The 12726-nt window shown below is 42.7% G+C and overlaps 1 protein-coding gene across 23 annotated transcripts in view; it reads left to right on the top strand.

Moving 5' to 3' along the window:
- Nucleotides 1-12726, top strand: part of ST3GAL4 (ST3 beta-galactoside alpha-2,3-sialyltransferase 4) — a 181596-nt gene that overhangs the window by 63472 nt on the left and 105398 nt on the right. For 5 of the 23 annotated variants that reach the window (XM_084803726.1, XM_084803723.1, XM_084803719.1 and 2 more), the window contains one exon: nt 11140-11263. The exons of 17 other annotated variants lie outside the window; for them this stretch is intronic. The gene's annotated coding sequence lies outside the window, so the exon portion shown is untranslated. Of the gene's footprint in view, nt 1-8060; nt 8304-11139; nt 11264-12726 lie in introns of those variants that run through there. One more of the 23 variants, XM_084803721.1, reaches the window with a different exon arrangement.

The following is a 12726-nucleotide window of genomic DNA, read 5'->3' as shown; positions in this document are numbered from 1 at the left end:
TAGTGTGACCACTTATATATCTTCAAGAAAGAAGAAAGAGAAAAGGAAATATATCACCAAAAGAGAGGACCAAAGAGGATATCCATTTACATAAAATGCGCATATGCTAATTTATATGTAGAGATGCAAATTTAGAAATAATGTTGATAATTTAAAAGGAAATACAGTACACCTCTCCATCCTGCGGACGACTGTGACCAGGTGACCTCTGCGCCTTTCTCAGTGCTCTCCATACACTGTTGCTGGGCAGCTTCAAGACATGTTTACTCTTCTTCTGAACGTTCTTTGTCTTTAAACCAGACATGGACTGGGCAGTCCTTCAAATAGAGGAAGCCTTCAAAATAGAAGACAGTTCTCTGGCAGCCCTTCAAATAGAGGACTGTCCTCTGTAAAAGAGAGCACATGGGCAACCTTCTTCCCCAGTCACTGGCAAACTTTACTGCTCTGTGCCTTTCCCTGTAGGAAAATGGGGAAGGGTACTGAGAAGTAGCAGTGTAGAGAGACATGTGAGTTTTGGGGAAGGCTGCTTCCTCACTCTTTTCAGTTTCAAGTGTGTCTTCCTTTGCTGGCTTAGAGGGACCACACATGCTCCTAATTGGTTAGGATTGCCCATGCAACTCGTCCAGGAAGCACTGCCCTTGCTCTAATGCCCTCTCCAGTTGATTCTCCAATGCCTACACTGAACGCATGGCAGGGGAAGCAGAATTTTGCCTGCTGGTCTGGCCCCCAAATCTGTGTATTCAGTGGGGATCATGCACACATAGAGCTCGGAGGTCATGTGAACGTCCCTTTCTCGTGACTTCTGAGCATGCAGAGGTTGGGAGTGGGGGTCAGTGGGCTCTGTCCTGCTGCTGCCTCTGTTGGTTCAGTGTATGCACTGAGAGAATGAGTGAACATGGCCTAACTTTTATTTAAGTGTGCATTCACACCCACTACATGTTCCCTGATTGGCTGGGATCATGCGAGAGGGGGAAAGGTTTGTTTATTGTTTGGGTGGGGGCGTTTTTGCTGCCTCAGAAGTATAATGTTCCCCCCAAATAGCTTGTGGACAAACATTTAGCACAGCCCACTCCTATTTCTGAGTTCTGTTACTAAACCCAATTCCACACACACACACACACACACACACTCCTTAAACTTGTTGTACTGCCTCCAATATAGGCACGTCCTATAGTACAATTGGTAACATTTGCCTGGGGTAATGGCCCCTTCCATGCACTTGGAAAACCAACTGCCGGCTGCATACTTTCTTCTCTTTATCTGCCGCAAGCACAAAGCATTTTCTGAAGGAAAATAGGTTCATTTCTTTTAATTTTTCTTTTTATGTGAGAAAACACCTCCTCTTAAAAAACACCAGGGTGCCCTGGGTGCTACTTCCCTGAGTACATGGAGCCTCATTAAATAATCCCCCACCTCAAAAAATCTTATATTCCGAATGTATGGTTCTGAATCTGATTGAAATCATCTTTTTTTATATGGAGACATAAACATAGACTTCTGCAATGTGTCCTAAAAAGGTCTGTCTGTCTGTCTGTCTGTCTGTCTGTCTGTCTTTCTTTCTTTCTTTCTTTCTTTCTTTCTTTCTTTCTTTCTTTCTTTCTATTGCTGATAAAATAAAATTCTCTAGATGTTTTACAAGAATGATAAAAATATAGAATCACAATCAACTTAACAATATAAAACCAATAAATATGCCAAGACAGCATAATATGCAATATCACATTGCAGGGACTGGGATAAGTGTTTGAACCATGTATATCTTTGCTTTTCCATCTCACCCTTCCCCCTTGTGGTTGCTTCCTCCACCCACAGTTGAAATTCAGATAGTAAGTTCTTTGAAGCAGGGAACTATCTTGTTTTTTGCTTTTGCTATTATCCAACATGCCATGTGCATAGAGAGCATGATATTATCGATAATGTAATGATGAGGATTCCCCCTCCCCCAATATGAGAGCTTCAGAGCTCAGTGTATACCAGAAAACAGCCTTTTCCAACCCAGCACCTTCCAGATGGGTGTGGACTACAGCTCTCATTGTCCCCAGCCAGTATTGCCAATGGTTATACTGTCTGGGGGGATGGGAGTTATAACCCAACACATCTGGAAGGTACCAGGTTGGAGAAAGCTGCTTGAGAAGATCTTTTATTAGAACAAACAAACAAACAAACAAGCCATTATCACACCAGCCAAATAGGTACTTTTTGAAGGGTGGGCTCCAGAATTTGGCACAGACTTTGTGCATGCCAGAAACTGCTTTATGGAGCTAGAAAATATGTACAGTACCCATTCAGTGGGCACAGTGGGCATGTGTGCATTTGCAAAATATTGTTTCAGTCTTAGTCCAACCATTTGTGCACAGCAGACTGGATGGTGCTGATCCCTACTGCAGTCAAACAGGGGAAACAGAACAGATTTATTTATTTAAATAAATCAGGATACCTGGCCTGGTTGGAGTCCATGAGGAAAAGAGTCTTCAGTGTGGTGGCCCCCTTCCTGTGGAACTCCCTGCCTTTGGACGTCAGGCAAGTGCCAACGTTGTGTTCCTTCCAGCACCTCCTGAAGACATTGTTATTTCAGGAAGCCTTCCTTGAGTGACCAGCTGCAGTTTATTAAATTCGGCCTTATCGGAACTTGTCTCTTTTAAAATGTTTTAATGGTTTTAACATGGTGTTCTATTCTTTTGTCCTTGCTGTTCACTACTCCAAAATCTTTTGATGTGGAGTGATATATAAATATTATAAATAAATACATAAATAAATTTAAGGGTGCAATCCTATGCATGTTTAGACAGAAAAAAGTCCTACAACTCCCAGCACTCCCCAGTTAGCATGGCTGGCTGGGGAATGCTGGGAGTTGTGGGACTTTTTTCTGTCTAAACATGCATAGGATAGCACCCTTAATATCTAAACAAAAGAGTTTCCTTGCTTGCTTGTTTATTCGTTTATTTATTTGAAATATTTACCAGCCACCTTTTAGGACAGATGCCCTCCCGAGACAGTTTACATCAAAGAGTTAAAATACAGTTATACTTTTTTTTTTTAAGTTACAAAAATCATCATAAAAACAATATCCCATCATAGAAATAAACCAAAGCTATAAAAACAGTACCACTAACTGGCATGGCATCATTTAAAACAAGAAGAGCTGTAACACCATAAAATGCCAGTTTAAGCCAGTAAAATCAGTAGGATCAAAGAATTTACTTATGTATTTATTTAAAATATTTCTTGGCCACCTTTCAGGGCAGAAGCCCTCCCAAGTCAGCTTACAGCAATAAAATACATAAAAACTGTTAAAATATTAAAAGTGATAAAAACAATAAAAGCCAACAATAAAACCAGCAACAATGTTAACAGTTGGAGTTGTGAGAATCCCGGAGTTCTTTCTATCCAGACACACACACTTCCAGTGTAACTGCAGCCTCAAGATTATTTCAACCTTTTTCTTGTCACTCATGGACCCTTTGCCTCGGACCATTATCTTACATCCTGTTTCAGCCTCAAGTTGTTTAGCTGTTAACCCTCTGGGCCCAAGGATTCTTCCAACGAAGTTAAAATCTGGATATTCTTTTACAGGCACATATAGTTTCTCTTGTAACTATGGAACTTGTCTAGAAAGAGCGACCTGCAATAAATAAGTCTTCACTGCCCACCTGAAGGCCTGTAAAGAAGGGGCCATATATGTACCCCACTTGGGAGAGAATTCCAAAGTTGTGGGGCTACTGCCAAAAGGGCCCTCTCTCATGCCTGCTAGCCTAATTACTGTTAGGCTACAGTGGTCAATCATAGCAGACATTGGACCGGATGGCAGACTTGTGTTTTGAGCGTGTAGTTCACTTGTCTTTTGGCAGCTTAGGATTTAGACAGGATCATCATGTTATGTTAAAAGCCCTCCTCCTCTTCCTCCTCTTATCTGCCTCTGACACTTCCCTCATGTACTCCTGTTTTTTAAGGATAAGTGGCTTCTATCGTCTAGTTCCTCTAAGGGCAGCTCTCGAAGTTTCTCACTTCGTCAGTGTCTGGCATTTCTCAGAAAGTTGCTTATAAGCAAACGGCTTATCGAGTTAACAGCTGGCTTTCAACCAGTGACTGGTGGAGGTAGATCATATAATGTTTGGGGTAATTCTGTAGTTATGATTTGTAACGTGACAACCTTTGTCAAACCACAGATGAAAAAGCCATCCATTTTTAAAAGGTGTTTTTTCGAGATGACATCAGTGGGCTTGGTCGTAATGCACTCAAATTGCCCTTTCATACCCAGTATAGTGAGAAAAAGGATGGATTTTTACATCTCTCTGATGTTTTTGTGAAGTGGTTCCCATAATTTCTGATGATATGTCATTGTTTTGCAACTTCTTAAGAGGCTCAAGCCTGACCAACCCTTTAAAAAAAAGTGTTGAAAGCTCGTAACTATTTCTGGTGATATGTCATTGTTTTGCAACTTCTTAAGAGGCTCAAGCCTGACCAACCCTTTAAAAAAAAGGTGTTGAAAGCTCGTAACTACATTTTCTTTCCATGAAGTCATTCAGCTAGATATTCTGGTGTGTTTACATAGTAAGCAATCAGATATTCCAATGTTTTAAAACATTTTAAATACAAAACATTTAAAAAATGAAAATTACTCTTTTTAAAAAATGTTTTGTATTAAAGATGGTATCAGAAAATTTCAAATGAACAAACACGCAAATAGGTTTTAACAATATTTCTATTCTCAGTTCTCGTCGGCACTAGTGCAATTGAACTAAAATTCCACATTGGATTTTTTTTTAGTGCTTTTGTCGTTGACTGTCTATATCACCTTGCTTTTTTCTGTTATGAGAAAGCCTTAAGCTGTGGAGGCTTTTCTTGGCACAAACGGAAGTTGGGAATTGATGGTGGGACGATATTATTTATTTGTTACATTTATATCCTACCTTTTCCTCCATGGAGCTCAGGGTGACATCCATGATCCTCCTCTCTATCGTATCATCACAACACCCTAAGGATACATATATTGGTAGTGCTTACTTATGACAGCCAAAAGAACCTTTTCCCCCCTTATTAACTTTTAAGAACATCTACCCTGCTTTTCAGCCCACACAGGGCCGCCAAGACAGGTGTGCCTCTGACAACCAGATGCAGGAGTTGGGCACAAGTGTGGAAGGAGGGTCTGACAACTAAGCAACCTGTGCCAGTGGACAGAAGCTGTGTGCTATAATGTTGGTAGCATGGAGTGGGGCTGGATGTGCTGCATGCATTGATGTTAGCACATGCTGTATGTATGTGGTCAGAATGCTGTTCCTTCTTCCCTTGGCCCCATCCCATGATGATGCTGATCGTATTTTTAATGCCATCAGTTTGCATGGTGCTTTACAGAGTATAAGGGGTCCCTGCCCTGAGGAGCATACCATCTAAAATTTGACGCAGGGGAAACAACCAATGAAGGGGAAGGAAGTGGAGGCAGGAGTAAGTTTTCTCTTTTTTTCAGTTGCGTGTGCTTAGGCTTAATTTTAGTAGGGTGTGGGAACTAGGGGGTTAAACCCCAGGCTTCACAGAAAGGGTGGGTTTTGCGGAGGGGTCTTTCCTCACTCTAAGGAGGGCCAGGCGTACTTGTTCAGTGTCCTTGGGCTATACTTCTTACATTTTTTAAATAGTCCTGGGAGATACACGGGAATTCCAGTGCTGAAGGCAGATAGTTCCAGTTGCTCCCTAATTCTTTTGCTTCGTGTTTAAAAACTGCTGAGTCAAGTTGAACTCCTCCCTAGTGAATGGTGGGTTGTTAGGGCCCTCCTTTCCTTAGTGGTTTCCATGCTAAGACTTGATGAAGTCTATGTTCTATCAGCAACAGTGTAAGAAAGCCTGGCAATCAGCAAGAGCCCACATGTGCAAGAATACCTTGCCAGCAGTCCAAAAACAGCAGTCGATCTTTCAAGTGTTGAGGCTGGACAAGTTTGAGGTGATGATGTTTTTCCACTGCCAGAATCTGTGGGCCAGAATGTGTTAGGCCTTCAGTTTTGCAACATCTGGGAAACCTCGACATTCTTGTTTTGGGTCAGTCAGACATGTCCGTAGTAGTTATTAGCCTTGACAGAAGTGGGAAGTGGCTATTTTGGGCTTATAGGAATTTGTGCAAGGCCTTGGAAACCACATGCCTACCTGGGGTACTTGTATGGGGAGTCCCCAGCTGCCTAGGGAAATCTCCGAGTTGGTACAAAGAATTTGGCCATTCTGGGACCACTTGGCTGCCTATATGAACATTAGTTATTGGGCAGGTTAGATATGTACTAAATAAATAATACTGTTATATTGTGGTTTTAATGTTTTTATATTTTATATTGTTTTACTGTGTGCTTTTTGGTTTTAATTTTTGTGAACCGCCCAGAGAACTTTGGCTATTGGGCAGTAAACAAACAAACAAATATGTGGACACCCCCCCTGATATTGAGGGGTCAGGGTTGTTGAACTCCTTTGGGGGGGGCACTCATTACTATTTGTTTGTTTGTTACATTTATATCCTGCCTTTTCTTCCAAGGAGCCCAAGGCACTGTACACGATCCACCTTCTCTTCATTTTATCCACATATTAACCACATGAGGTAGGCTGAGAGTCTGTGACTGGGCCAAAGTCACCCTGTGAGCTTCTTGGCTAAATGGGGACTTGAACCCAGGTCATGCCAGTCCAGCACTCTAACCGCTACATCACACTGGCTGATGGAATAACACACTGATGGAATAACCGAAGTGCTTCAGGGTCAAACTTGGGCATGGCAATGGCTATGTGCATTTCATCATGAGACTGCTCCAATCTCATAGAAAACCCAATTCTAACAGTGAAAAGGGTGCACAGCCAATGCTCCTGTGTTTGGTTTGATCTGTGTTACTGGTTTGTAAAAGCTTTGAACAATTGAACAGGTGGAATAAAAATATGTTCATGAATAAATAACTCTCCATGTGACTCCTCTGAGCAATTTCCATCCAGTTGATGGAAGTTCTGGTTTCGGAGCTTGACTAAGGAGGAAAAAAATGCTCCAGTCCTATTTCAGTCATGGGCAAGATGGACCATTGGGTGTGATTCCGGAGAAGGCAGCTCCATTTGGGATGTGCAAGAACAAGTTCCACATAGATCTTGGCCAAGAAGGTCATTTAATTTCATTGCCACAGATCACTGAAGTGCTGTGCATCTATGTCCACAGTGGTGAGATGAGCGGTGTTTCCAAGACAAGCTGCTTAATATTTTACTGTGAGCTGAAATATCAAAATTCTGTGTTCTTCATAGCTTCTGTGAAGCCCTGCATGTGGCCTGCTCAGGGTACAGCTGGGAGCTTCTCAAGCTCTATATGCCTTTGAGGACTATACCACAAGAATTACGTAGGAAAAAGGAAAGGACGATGAAAGCTGAATGAGGAGCATTTCTTCACATATGACTAGGGATGTCTGGTGTGGGGAAATCTGGCTCTCTTGGGACTTGAAGGATTTCCCCTGAGCCCCTGAGCTGTGGGCTCCCCTCCAGAACTTGTGGACTCCCAGCTGCGGTGGGTCGCTGTGCACAAGTCTTTCTTTCTGCCTCCTGGGGCCCAGGAGGGAGAAGGAAAGGCTTGTGCACAGCAACCAGCAATGGCAGAGGTGCCGGCAGGGGTGGGCGGGGATTCCTGCCACCACCGCCAGCCGCCACTGTGCACAGGTTGAGTCAGGCCAGCTTGTGGACAAGCAAGCCGGAGTCCTGGGGGCCAACCCGCCAAAAGCTTGACCCCCTGGACAGGTTCCTTTGCCATCCCTACTTATGACCCAAGTGACACAGTGATCACCTTCTTTAATTCTCTTTCTAAAACACTGAGAGTAGCTGTTAAAGCAGCCTTTCTCAAAACCGTGGCACTTGAGCCCTCCTCCTAAACTTTCTCTCCCCTTCTGCTCTCTCCCCTACCGTCTGTTCTATGGTAGAGTGTGCAAAGTTCCTTCCACCCCACCATGTGCATGCAACGTACTGCATTATGCAAAGATCTGTAGGCTGGGCTGCTAATCTAACACGAGCATGCATTAGTAAAGGGGGAGAGAACATATATGTTACTTCTCTGAAAACCACACACTGGGAAAACACCATGAGAACGAAGTAGCAGCTCTTCCCAAGTCAGGTTTGGATGATGGGACAAGCAGAAGAACAGTCCCCCTCAGCCCCACCATAAGTCCACTGTGAATCAGTGAGGACCCATCACTCAGTGGGAATTAAACCCATATATGGCTAGTGAGGGAAAGAAGGCTCCATCTGGCCGAAGATTCCTTTCTGGAATGTTCTGCTCCACCTCCGGGTGATTCAAGTTCCACCCCCCACCGGTAAATCAATACCATGGTTTAAGAAAGATGTAGGGAATGTGGTGACCTCCAGATGCTTTGAACTGCAATTTCTAGAAGCCCCAGACAGCATGGCCAATAGTTGTGTTTATTGGAGTTGTGGTCAAAAACATCTGGAGGGTACTGAGTTGCCTACCCCTGGTCTAAAAACACCCAGCTCTGGGGAATCTCCTCCTCCGTGTTTGAATGAGCTTCTCTTCTCTTCTCTTCTCTTCTCTTCTCTTCTCTTCTCTTCTCTTCTCTTCTCTTCTCTTCTCTTCTCCTCTCCTCTCCTCTCCTCTCCTCTCCTCTCCTCTCCTCTCCTCTCCTCTCCTCTCCTCTCCTCTCCTCTCCTCTCCTCTCCTTTTTCTGTTCGATAGTTTGATAGCCTTGTTTTTTCTGCTATCAGGGATGATGTTCTCTACTTTCTGAGCATCTGTATATAGGGATAGAGGAATCTGTCAATTTTAGTTTTGCTTCGTTTGCCATTTTTTCATCGTTTGTTTTGTCCCTTTTTGCATCTGTTTGCAATTAAAAAAAAAGTCTGCACAAAATTTTGTATGCATTTTTGTTTGCATTTCTCCTAATATGGGCATTTTGTGTCAAATTTTGTTTATTATATGCATTTATAATGTGTTTTGTACATTCTTTTCTCTTAACATACACATTTTTGTGTCTGCTTTCCCCATGGAAATGTTTTTACATATTTTTTGATTGGAGAATTGCATTGCCTTCTCGGTGGCTTTTTCCAGGATTTAGAACTCCCTGCCGAGGGAGGTCAAGTTGGCTTCTTCTATGTTGTCCTTCTGCTGATAGGCAAACTCATTTCTGTTCAAGCGGCCCTTTGGCATGTAAGCTGGTGTGTTGGCTTGAGTGCTGTGTGTTTTTAATTGTGTTTTAATGCAATTGTTTTGTGGTTGTTTTAATTATGTTTTTATTTTAAATATTGGCTTTTGTCGTCGTTAGCCATCTTGAGCACATTTCTTGGTAGGAAGAGAGCCTATAAAATAAATAAATTGCCACATTCAGAAAAGTGTGGATATCTAAGCAAAAGTGCATTTTAGTTTGGGTAGTGTGAATTAGGCAAGTGCGAACCAGACAAATTTCTCCCCCATCTCAGCCTCTATATCAGAGGTGGGCAACATGTGGCTCTTTGGATTTTTGGCCTACGACTCCCATCAGGCCTAGCCAGCATAGCTAATGGTGAAGGATGATGGAAGGAGTAGGCAGAACTGTGTGGAGGGCCACCGGTTGCCCACCTTGCTGCGTGTTATACATACTTATAGCGAGCTCAGTTCCCCGAGTGCCAGCCTTTATGTAGCCAAAGCAGCACCATCCATACACAAGAGGGTGACAACAGGCTTGAAGTACACAATCTCTAGGAAAACCCCCAAGGATGGGAGGAAATCAATGAGGATTAATCATGCTCAGAATAAAACTTTATTACAGTCAAAGACCAGTTCATAACCATGCTCAGTTGGCACAGAAAGTTGACTTTTGGAGTGGGGATGACATAAAACCAAGGGTTTGTGTGAGATGAAATGGAGTGTCTGGAATCCTGGTCAGGAGCATTCCACACTCAACATTTTACTGCACTCCCCGCTCCCCTGTCTTCTATAATACCTCCTCCTTGAGAGGTTTGGAGGAAATCTGGAAGTAAGTGAGAGCTGTGGGCTTTGCCCTGGATGCATGCTCCTCATTCAGCTTTCGTCGTCCTTTCCTTTTTCCTATGTAATTCTTGTGGTAGTCCTCAAAGGCAGTGCTTTTCCTTTGACCCCGACTGCACCCATAGGTCTGCTCACGCAAAGGAGAGCTGGAGTCATGCAACCTCACGATTTCCACTGCGCGCATTTCTGCCATGAAGTGGTTCTTGTTTGCATCAGCATGCTATTATGTTCTCACTGCAGGGAGACTTTTAGCCTCATTAAGAATCCTATAATTCATTTTTTTAAAGGGCTGCTTTGTTGCCAGTGACTTTGATCTAATCGATCCTTGCATTTTTAGAGGATTAACTTAGCCACATCCGGGTTCACTTCTGCTTTAGGGAATGACCTTATGTTCCTTCCTCTTATTCTGTGGACCAGATGATGTGTTAAGCACCAAATGGCCCAATCACTCCCTACTCCTCCTTTGGCTTTCTGTCTGGTTTAATGCTAAGGCCTTGTCTTGAACTCATAAGTAGACGTAAAGTTTGCCGTTCTTTTTACAGGTGTTAATTTTACCCTTAATTACTGTGACAAATGTGACAGCCCTGTAGCTGTATGCATTTTGTATGTGTGTGTGTGAGCGTGCAACACACGGTATTTATTTAATTATAAACCCATGCCATTCATTTAAGGCTCATGGCAGGTTGCGGTACAGAAGTTGTACAATAAAGAGTGAATTCAGGTGAAAGATTTATACGATGTGAAGAGAAACTAGAGAGTTTTATCAGTTCTTGTCCCAGCTCTGTTCATAATATTGTCCGCTGAACAAATGAAAGACTGATACCACCCTCATGCTGCCGCCGCCACCCACCCTTTTTGTTTCAAATACCAGAACATACTAATAGCAGGGCAGGTTTCTAGAAACATTTGGTTTAGTACTAAAAGCAGAAAATTACTAAATGACGTATGTAATTGTAGTGTAACGTTAAAGGGATTCCTAATCGGTATAATAGCTTTTTACCTAGAGTAAATAAACAATTATCTTGAAAGTGCCTGAAACAGAAGGGGGAAAAGTTAATTAAAAGTAGAGCTAAATAGAATGTACTAGCGACTGGCCCATCACTATGATGGGGTAGTATTTATGCTTGCCTGCACCTCTGACCTCTTGTCGTTCCTCCATTCTTCTCTTCAAGCACCGACCTATTGCCAGCCTTTGATCTATTTATGTCATTGGATGACCTTATCTGATGTCACAGTGGACCTCTGCAAGCAAGAGCGATCATGTGCTCCACTGGCTTCTCTGCCTTGGAACAAGTAGTAAGAGGAACTTTAGAAATCTTAAAATATTTAAGGCAATTATAGAAAAAAGGTGGTACCGTGGTAGTAGTTAAAAATAGTTAGACAAGAAGATGGAGACACAACTTATAAGCTTACAAGAGTTTACCAGTTGTTACAACTCTCTGCTGGTAGACGTGACTCCATTTCAGGAATGACCCCACCCAGTGTCTTCTTTTTATTTTTATAGTTTTATACTTGAACGTGATATGCGGTGTTATTGGTTACTGTACCTTTTTACTCCCACCTCTTTACCCATACCCATACTTTCTCTTTATGTAACTTATTGCCCCTTTCTTCCCGTGAACTCTCTCCACTTCAAGAGAATTGCACTCTGGCTATGTCTGTGTACTCTGTGATTGTGACAACTTAACCACAAGTTGTCACAATCTTTCCTGATCCTTCGCTGACTTTGTGTACCTTTGTGCTAGTTGCTAGTTTCTGTGTCTCTTGTCCTACTTCCTCCATTATGCAACTTTCTTTTACTTAAGGATCAATGCTTTTCATTTATCACAATACTTTACTGTTTTATTTCTTGTATTTACTGTTTTATTTCTTGTACTTTACTGTTATATTTCTTGTGTTCACCGCTCTGAAATCTGTTCTAGATATGGAGCACTATATAAATATTGCAAATAAATAAAATAATAACTAAAAATAAAGGTCAAGCTGAACTTCTATATGCTAACCTGTGCTCTAGTTTGTGAAGGTTACACAAGACTTGTGTTATCTTCAAGGACCCTACGTAAGGTCCTTGAAGATAGCACAATATTGCCTAGACACCATGGACTTCCATATGGCATCTGTAGGGTTCTGTAAGTAAGGAACCTAAACAGACAGTGGGGGGAGAGGTGGGTTAGTGATGCCAGCTCCAGCAGACACCTGATTCTGGGACCACCACAGTGAATGGAGGCCACCTCTGCCCCACCCTGGGATTGCTCTGTTTCAGGGCCTAGCGTTTTGGTAAAATTGCACCCTCAGAGCTCTCTGCAGGTGTAGCAGGGGCCTCCATGGCAAATATCACACCTTCCCACTGGTGGGGCTGTTCTTAATAACATCCTAACCTGCTCCAGCCAATGAATCTGGGAGTTAGGACTGCACTGTAAGTTGCTAGAAAGCGGTGTTGTCAATGCAGTTCGGTCCGTGTCTACTGATAAGCCCATTGGGACGTACTCATTCACTGGGACTTACTCCCAAGTAGGTGGAGATAGGATTGCAGTCTGTGATATCTACATTAGAAGAGCCATTCTGGATCAGACCAAGGTCCATCTAATCCAGCATTCTGTTCCCACAGTGGCTAACCAGGTGTTCTGTTCTACAGAACATGAAAGCTGCACTCACTGAGTATTAGAGCTTTTGCAGACACTCCATATTACCTAGCACGTGTTCTTAAAAAACACTCAAATGCATTGCTCTGGAACCCTGATCCACAGCACTGCAAATTC

The sequence above is a fragment of the Heloderma suspectum genome, chromosome 6 (genome assembly GCF_057233095.1).
Source record: "Heloderma suspectum isolate Gila_16-S chromosome 6, 16-S_ref, whole genome shotgun sequence".
NCBI classification, from domain to species: Eukaryota; Metazoa; Chordata; class Lepidosauria; order Squamata; family Helodermatidae; genus Heloderma; species Heloderma suspectum.
Note: the sequence above shows the minus strand (reverse complement) of the source record. Positions and strands in the feature narration are given on the sequence as shown.